Source organism: Lepidochelys kempii, chromosome 3 (genome assembly GCF_965140265.1).
Source record: "Lepidochelys kempii isolate rLepKem1 chromosome 3, rLepKem1.hap2, whole genome shotgun sequence".
Taxonomy (NCBI): Eukaryota; Metazoa; Chordata; order Testudines; family Cheloniidae; genus Lepidochelys; species Lepidochelys kempii.
In genome coordinates, this window is record NC_133258.1 from 171,914,410 (window position 1) to 171,923,712 (window position 9,303).

General features: G+C 42.5%; 1 long non-coding RNA gene across 1 annotated transcript in view; it reads right to left on the reverse strand.

The window, feature by feature from the left end:
• The window catches only part of LOC140909540 (uncharacterized), a 112,986-nt gene extending 104,491 nt beyond the window's left edge, over positions 1–8,495 (reverse strand). The window contains exon 1 of the long non-coding RNA XR_012158259.1: positions 8,343–8,495. This is a non-coding gene — a long non-coding RNA (uncharacterized lncRNA). The remainder of the gene's footprint in view (positions 1–8,342) is intronic.
• Positions 8,496–9,303: the final 808 nt, after the last annotated feature.

Here is a 9,303-nt window from a genome sequence, read left to right on the forward strand (position 1 = left end):
TTAGAACATAAAGAGAAATTCATCTGGGATGAAAGGAGGTTATCCACGGCTCTGTTTCCTGTGCCTTTCACCCCAACCCCCCTATCTTAATATCAAATATCTACAGAGTTTTTAGAGGAGATTGGGGGTATATTATGATTAAGCTTTTTTATTATTACCTGAATTTCAGCCAAAAAAATCACTAACCACAATGTTCATAAAATGTAGTCCCAGATCCAATTCATACTGCTCACTGTGGCACTAAAACCGAAGCTAAAAGTAAAAGAAACATAATGTTTGTTAACGCACATGAGGTCTCTTTATTGCTTTGTACAGCCCAAGAAGGAATTTCCTGTGTGTGAAGCCAAATGCTGAGTGCTCAAAAATGTCGTCCCAGCTTTGTACAATGCAACAAATAGACCTGTTCAATATACTCATTTATTTTTAGACTAGAAAAAATGTGCTCTGTGTGTGCAAATGTGTATAACAGAGAGGTGCATATGTTATGGAAAACTCTCAGGATAAAAATCAGCCATTAGGATTTAGGTAAATAGCCATACACAAAGAGACTTCGAAAGGACCCTTACAAGAAGATCCTGTCGTAACCAAACTTCTGCTACCTGCCTGCATTTGTCAATAGCACAAGCAGAAGCACAGAAAGGTAGATTCATATACTGTCTAAAATGCAGATTGATTTGATTGATTTTAACTGACTCAGTCTGGTAAATCTATATTTAGGAACTGCGACATCATAGTCTACAGTGTCAAGAGTCAGACCTATTGGAGCTCTTAGTACATGGTCTCCTGACATGACAGACTAATGGCTGGTTCGGAGCTGCTAGGCTTTATTGTGTCAAGGGTTACTGAAAGGCTTTTTAGTTTTCACTTTACTGACGTAACAGTCAGGCGCACATCTGAGCAGCTGATGTGTGCAGCTAACATCTTTATGATGGGGAGAGGAAGTTAGTACTCATGCAGAGATTGGTTTCCTAAATAAGATCATTTGTTCTTTTCCATTTTATTTAGCTGTTGAAACAAAGGCCCCATTCTACACACACTCACCCACAAGAGTAACTTTACACATAGGAGTTAGTCTTATTGGATTCAAGGGGACAGCTCATGTGCATGATTGTTTACAGGATCAGGGGCTAAACAAAGATATAAACCCCTAAGCCAAGCTTGGTGGCATAACTGAGCATGAGAGAGACCTGTGGGCAGTTTCCAGTCTTGAGACCTGATCCAGCCAAAGCAGACCACATACACAGAAGTCCAAGAGCTACAAAGGACTTCTCAGCTGGAAGGATAACAATGATAGATTGAGGGCCAGGATGTGTGTTAGGAAGGAAAACCTGGAATTCATTTGATTAGCAATAGGTACATGGCAGACCCACAGAGGAAAAATAAAGCCATTTGAATTTTGAAAGTGCAGAGTGTGTCTGAAACTGAACCCACTAATATTTGTTTTGTTTTAAAATCAACTTGTTTGGGGTTTTGGTGGGTGGGGAATAAGGTTGGTTTTTAGTTTGTTTTACATGTCAGGGGGAAGGAAGCAGACCAGTGCTGCAGCCTGAAGTCAGTTATCACGTTGTCTCCTATGCTAGTTTTGATATGCTCAAATTATACATGTGATTTGGGGCGGACCAATGGTTCAACACTAAGCTGGCACATATACAGTAAGAGCCTGATCCTGAAAGATAAACAGCACCTTCAACTCCCACGGAACACAAATGAAGTTGAAAAAGCTCAGCACCTCACAAGATAAAGCTCTAAAGGCCCAAGTCAGCTGCTACTGAAATCAACAATGCCACAACAACAACTATGTAGGTGAAACCACACTCTCAAATGAACTCACACAGGAAAATGATAAAAGACAAAAACACCCTGCCATCTGTGAGTGTTCGCTTTTCACAATGCGATCACTTGCTAGCAAGACTTGAAAGCTCAAATGTTCAGGGAGTGTGAACATAACTGCCCGCCATTGTGGCCAAACTGAATTCTGCTAAAAAAAACCCAGTTATTTAGAACTGTGTGCAAAATTGGTCAAACTCTGTTCACTTATGAGGCTACAGATTCTCCAGCCACTAGCTGTGTCCTTTCATAATGCTAATTTCTTAATGAGACAGAGGATGGAAAGTTCAGGGATAGAAATATCTAATTTGTTGTAGAAGGAATCATATTAGTGATATACAGACAACTTTGTACACAGCATAGTTTCTGAGACCAGAAGGGATAATTTTGATTATATAGTCTGACCTCCTGTATAACACAGGCTTTCCCAAAATAAATAAGGGAAGTACTAATCCGATCAAGCAAGAGAAGCAATGCTATATAACTTATTTGACAAATCACAACTAAGCAAAAGAATTTAGAATAGGCATGATCAATCCACAAAGTAAATAGCTTTCAAAGAGATACTGGTAAAATCCATTCAAGTTATAAATAAATTTCCAAGTATTGCAATCTGATGGCAGATACTCCACAGTCAAAAAAAAGCTAAATTCTTTGGATACTTTGTCACAGACTGTCCAGTGAGCTCTATCAGCTGGCTAGTTTACTGGAGATGGAGGGGCACAGGAAGGTGAGTAGATTCACACTGCAAGTAGAAGTATACTAGATTTGTATAGGGGCTCATGCAAGGGCTCATGCAAATATTTTCAGTTGGGATCTTTGTAAAGTAACACACTCCTCCCTGAGTTTTGCCTTCAGGTATGTGTTCAAATGACCCCAAAATCTCAAAGCAAACACTAATTTGAAACCTCCAAATGTCAAGCTCATTGTGTTATCTGAAACAGGGGGAGTTTCAGGTTCCACTGTGATCACTGAGCTCTAGAATGTATTCGCCCTAAATTAATACACACATACATGAATGGGCAAGAGACTAGGAGGAAGAGATTGACTTGCTCAGCTCAAAATCCCCTCAAAAAGTTTAGAGGTTTATTTAAAATACCTGACCCTCTTGCAGCTGCACATCTGAGCTGGAAATCTCGAGGAGTAGTGCCTCAAGAGATTTTCAGCAGTTCTGACTTTGCCCTGGTAGCAAGCTAGAAAAACACTGACTAAGGCTATGTCTACATGAGCACTTTTGTTGGCAAAACTTTTGTCAGTCAAGGGTGTGAAAAAAACACCCCCTGACTGACATAAGTTTCACTGACAAAAGCACCTGTGTGGACAGCCCCATGTCAGTGGGAGACGCTCTCCTGCCAACATAGCTACCGCTCTGGCTGGGGTGGTTTAATTATGCTGATGGGAGACCTCTCTCCTGTTGGCACAGAGCGGCTACACAGGAGACCTCACAGCAGCGCGGCTGCAGTTGTACAGCATTGCCGCTGTAAGGTCCATAGTATAGACACAGGCTAAATGAGCAGGGTTTTCCCAAGGCTAAGGCACTGGAGTGGAAGTGAGGAGAGAGGTTTTATTCCCAGCCCCATAATTATCTCTGTATGGCCGTGGCCATGACATTTAACCTTTCCCTGCTTCCATTCATCAAATGGGTATAATGATACTTGCCCACTTCTGTAAATCAATTTGAGATCCTCAGACAAAAAGCACTACGTTTTCCATCTATTATATGTATTATATCACAGAACCTAAAAAGTGTTTAGTTCAAAAAAGCATGAGTAAAGACTCAAATCACTTCATTTTACCCAAACTAGCTCCCTTATCCCTAGGGAACATATTCTAGATATTCATTTATTTTCCCCCAAAGTTAACACTACAGGTGCACTTGAAATGGCATTTGTATCTTTTAACCTCCATCTGTGTCACTGACAAGAGTTTTGATAACACTGCTGCAAGCTTCCACTCCCATCCCCATGGAAACTGGCACTGAACTGCCAAAAACGGGATAGGGTGCTTTAAACTAAACACTGTTTCAAAATAGGAAGGCTCTTTTTTTTAAGATCCGTTTCCATGGGATCGGAAGCAGTGCCGGCCTCCCAATTGTTTGAAATCTTGTCAATTGCACAGGCACAGGCTGAGCCATTGCAAATGCCATTTTTCCACCACATTTCTAAAGAAGTGAGAAATTGTGGGCCTGATTCTTCTCTCATGTACATGGGTGTAAATCAGCAATAACTCAGCTGAAGTCAGTATTACACCAGTGTAAAATCAGCATCAGAGGAGAATCAGACCATATGTGTTGACATTGGGGGAAGATTATTTTTTTTAAATGGAGGGAGGAAAAGAGAGAAGGGATGATTACCTTCACTTACAACTTTTACCCAACATTGTTATAAAAGCAAGAAATACAGATCATTCAGTAGCCTTATTATGTATTTGAAGGCAAGAGTCAGGAATCTGAAACAAGGTACCCATGCTGTGCACCTATCCATATAACCACTTGCCTGGTCAATGCATATCTACTGGAATATTAGGAGGGTGCTAGTTGTTTCCAGTGAATAAAGGCGGGACTGGGAGTTGGGAGGTTGAGGCTTGATTCATGTATCTGACACTGATCTGAAGAAGCGCTCTGTATAAGATCAAAAAGCTTGTCTGTTTCACCAGCAGAAGTTGGTCCAAGAAAAGATCTCACCTCTTGTCCCACTGACTTGTTTTGTGACTTTGGGAAAGTTACTTAACCCACCTGTTACTCAGCTTCCCCACCTGCAAAAGAAAATAATAGTTGGGTTGCTTACTTCACATGAAACCCTCAGATAGGGAACTGCAAAGTATTATTGTCGTGCAACTCATGTCACCTCATGAGGTAAGAAGTTCTACCAAATCTGAAGGGATATTTTGATGTATAATTCCTTTGACAAACGCTTCAGACCAAATCCCAAAGTCCTCACTCAATTTTTAGTTCAGCCCTTCATAAGGAAAATTCCCTAGCAGAGAATATTTCCTGCAAAATGGCTTCAGGCGTGGCATGGGCGGTGGGTGAACACGTAGTTGGAGTAGGCTAGTCCCTGGCCCATCCCCCTCTGCCTGAGGCCCTGCCCCACCTTTTCCTCTCCTTCACCCGCCCCCCTCCAGAGACCGGCACACACACACACACCCCGCATGATCAGAGCACCCCAATCCCAGCTCACCAGGTGGGCGGCGCAGCCAGAGCACCCCCAGCCCTGGAGTGCCAGGCAGGCAGCAAGGCCAGAGTACCCTAAGCCCTGGAGCGCTAGGCGGGTGGCACGGTCCCAGCGCTGGGTGGAGGGGTGGCAAGGTGTGGTCCCAGCCCCAGTGCCCTCATCCCCGGGACTTATGCACACCAGCCCCAGCCTGCCTGCCCCCCAGCCTCTTGGCCATAGAAGAGTGGGAAGGGAACTGAAAGCAGGCAGGAGGGCATCTGGAGGTGGAGCATGGGTGGGGCCACACCAGGCTGTTTGGGGAGGCATAGCCTTCCCCTGCCTATGCTACCCGCTGCCTGTGGGTCTTGGCCTTTTCTTTTGGTATTAAACAGCTAGACATAGTTCTCTTATGGTATTTCAAGCAGCCACATTAAGATGATATGCAGTAGCCGATATAGGAGTATACAATTGCCTCTAATCTTTTCGGAACATCAGGTTCTGTGTACCTGTAATTATTCAAACTGCTAACAAGACAACCAAACATGACCACAACCATGGATGTAAATTCAGATTGTTCCCAAATGTAAGCAGCATAAGAAAAAGTCAAAATTTGCTGCAATATTTGACAAGGAAATATTACAGTGATAAATATGAATTACAGTGATAAGTACAAATTTTAAGATTAACCGGAATAAATATTTATTCATTTGGATCCTTCATTCTCATAATGATGGTTATTTCAGTGTATGGTGTTGCTGTTAAAACAAGTGATGACTCATAAATATATGAAAATGTAACTAAGTATATGAGGGTATGAATAGGAGTACCTGTGGCACCCTAGAGACTAACAAATTTATTTGAGCACAAGCTTTCATGAGCTACAGCTCACTTCATCGGATGCATCGGTGCCACAAGTACTCCTTTTCTTTTTGTGAATACAGACTAACACGGCTGCTACTCTGAAACATGTAGCTATGTGATTCCCACAACAAGTCTGCACTGTCTTTATTGCAATGCCTGAAGGAGAAGGAGGTTTGAAAGTAATAAAACTGGTGACAACCTGCAGGTTATGGGGATTGATTCCTTCCTGAAGGAAACTCAGAAGGAAAAAATTAGAGCTCTGCATGTGTAATCCACTGGTCAGTGGGTCTTACATGTCCCTTCTGTGCCCAATCCACAGAGAGGATGTGAGCCGATTACTGCTCTCAGCTGCAGAGAGGCCAGCTGCATAGCTCAAGCTGCCAGACTCACATGTTAAGCTGTGGTGGTTCCTGATTTTGGCCAAGGTGGCAGCCATCACAACCCTGGCTAAAAAGCAAGGGAGAAGCTGAGAATTTGGGTCCAAACGATTTAGGGTCCAAACAAACAGGGTGCTGAGAGTTTCATAAGAGGATGAGCACCTTCAACTTCCACTGTTGTAAACTGGAGCATCACCTCACAGAATCAGACCAGGGAGTTCCTGGGTGGAGGTGGTAGTTACAGGCTTGATATTCAAAAGTGTTGAGCACCTGCAACTCCAGTTGAAATCACTAGGCACTGTGGTACCTTAGAAAAGAAAACCACAGACCCACATGTTTTCTCATAGGGGATGTCCGCAAGGCAAAAAAAGGTCTAACTCTTGTTAGCTAACCTGTATTAGTTAACTCAGTTTAACACAGCAGTGAAGACACTGCAACTCTGCTTTTAACTTGAGTTAAAATTTGAACTTGAGCCACTAACCCAAGTTAAAAGCTGAGTTGCTCTGTCTTCACTGCTATTTTAACCCACATTAGCAATATGCCGTTTTTTCCCAGTGTAAACATACCCCCAGTGAGAAATCATTTCACAAGCCTCACCTACAGTCGGAAGTGGATCTGTGTTTGACGGCAAGTGTCAAATATGGCTTCCATCTGATCCCCTCACAACAACAGGCATTGAAAGTAGTTTGTACTCTGAGTGTAAACATGGTTACCAGACTCAAAAAGCTGTTGCATGAAAGTTGAGTCTTATTAGGACTAAGGTGTTAGAAAAGAGGTTGACCATGGTGTTTTGCAATGGGTAAGAAACAATAAGTTAAACATTGTGAGAAGCTATGCTTAGGGTGAGTGAATAATGACTAGTCACTCTCTTCCCCAGCCCCTGTTCTTCTCCCATCCTCTCTTCTAGGCCTTCTTTCACATGTCCCACCTCTGCTTGGAACTTCCTTCCTGACCCAATCCACCATGCCTCCACACCTATGCCTACATGTCCCTGCTTACAGCATTCCATATAGATGGTCCATGCACCTTGGCTCAGGCTAGAAAAAACATTAACAAAATTAGACACCAGAAAACCTTATCCAAAACAAAATCCCACACAGAAATCCTGGAAGTGAGTGAAACATATCGAATGCCACTGTTTAATCACACTGCATTTTGTGGCCTCTCATCTCTAACCTTGCCTTCAGATGTTGACAGTTTACATGACAAGCTCTTTAGGGCAGGGGCCTGTTTGTAAGGTGCTATGCGCACCATTTCTGATATATAAATAATAAATGGCCGGAAAAATAGCCTCCTTGTACCTCCCCTATCAGTTTGATTAACTGGTAAACAAAATGCAAATATAGACAATTTTATCTCGGCTATATTTAAAAATGGATCAATACTGGAGTCCTTACTCTTCTTTTGAGTTGTCCTTCTGGTAAAAATCATATTGACTGCAATGAGACTTTTGCTCCAGGATTTGGCCCCATAAGACTATCCCTTTACAATTGACGGTGTTGGTCTGTATCCTCTCAGCAAGGATTCTGGCATCTGGCTAGAGAAGTCACTTTTCTGGGTCTCTTTGACGTGGGTCTTTTTGTACAATGTGAGAAATATTTTACATTGTTTTTTATTAACCAGTAATCAATATACATCAATGTCTTGCTCACCTGTTCTTTCTAGGAGACGGTTTCTGTCATTCCCATTTACTTGAATGGGAGCCTTTTACACACCTTCCTGAGTGTGGTATTTTGTTTTGTTTTTCTTCTCCAAAAACCAAATAAAAAAAAAAGACACACAGGGGAAAATAAATTGTAACTAAATAACAAAAAAAAGGGGGCTGTTTTGGGCCATGTTTCCTGTCAACATAAAGAAGAAATTGGATGAATAGTGAAAAGGAAAGGCTCTCTGTAATTGGAATCCCGCTGTTTTATGCAGGCCTGCACATCTGGAAGAGGGAGGGGGGAAAATAAGAAACAGAGAAGTAGAAAATGCTCAAGTCGCCTCACTGGAGAAAACTGCGGAGTCAGGAAAGCACACTGTCTGGTTTCTTAAGTTACAGAGAAAGTGAGCACTCAGCAAAGAAAAAGCTCAGCAATGCCACCTTTCTTACCACGTCCCCTCAGTTCAGAAACCATCTTACCTCTTTTAAGCTGCCTCTCAACCTCCTATGTTAGTTACTTTCTATAGCGGTATATGCTGCTCTTCTTCTCTACCAACCCCAACAAAAATAACAGCAGCGCTTCTGTGGCGAGGTGGCTTTCTTCCAGCCAACCTGCTAGTTGCAGATTAATAGGAATAGGTCTGAGACTACAGAGCAAGCCAGAAAGACAAACACACTCATTCACCTGTTTGACAAAGAAGTGCATTTGTTTTTTGTTAAAGAATCTATGAATGCTTTTTCTAACATTGACATTGAAACACAAGTTATGGAGGTGTCATTAGTAAGAAGCAAATCCTGTCCCTTGGCAAGGACCATGGAGGACCCTGGCCTAGCACAGCCACTGTGATGTCATGAGGAAAGGATTTGGAGACCTCGCCCAAATGGTCTCACCCACTGGGCTTTGGAACTCGGTGGGGGCTTCTACTTTATCTCAGCCCCCAGGTAACTTGGGGAACAGGAGCAGTGCTGGTTTATCTGCAGCTATGCAGATCACTACCTATTCTCCCCATGAATTGGTAGTGCACCAGCCCAGAGCTTGCATCTCTGCTGCCCCTCCACAGTCTGTGTAGGACTTCTTCCCTCTTCTACCTCTCCAAAGAGTCCTCAGCACAGCCAAGCCACCTGGTAGTGGAGTCCAAGACAACAGCAACAGATACAGTCTGTAGAATATATACCATTGTATAGCAGGAAGAAATTAGAAGAGAGCACTGGCATTCAAGTTGGAGTCCTAAACAAAGAGGTTACAGTATGTTGGACCTACACTGTAAGGAAGTATTGTATACCTCAAGCACTATTATTCTTATTACCATTATTTTGTCATCCCAGACTTATTCAGCAACCCAGTTACAGCCTCAAATTCCATTCCACAGAGTAATTATGTTCAATCTTCAATGTAAAAAGCTGAATTAGCTCTCAAATTACATTACAGAAAGCAAGTCAT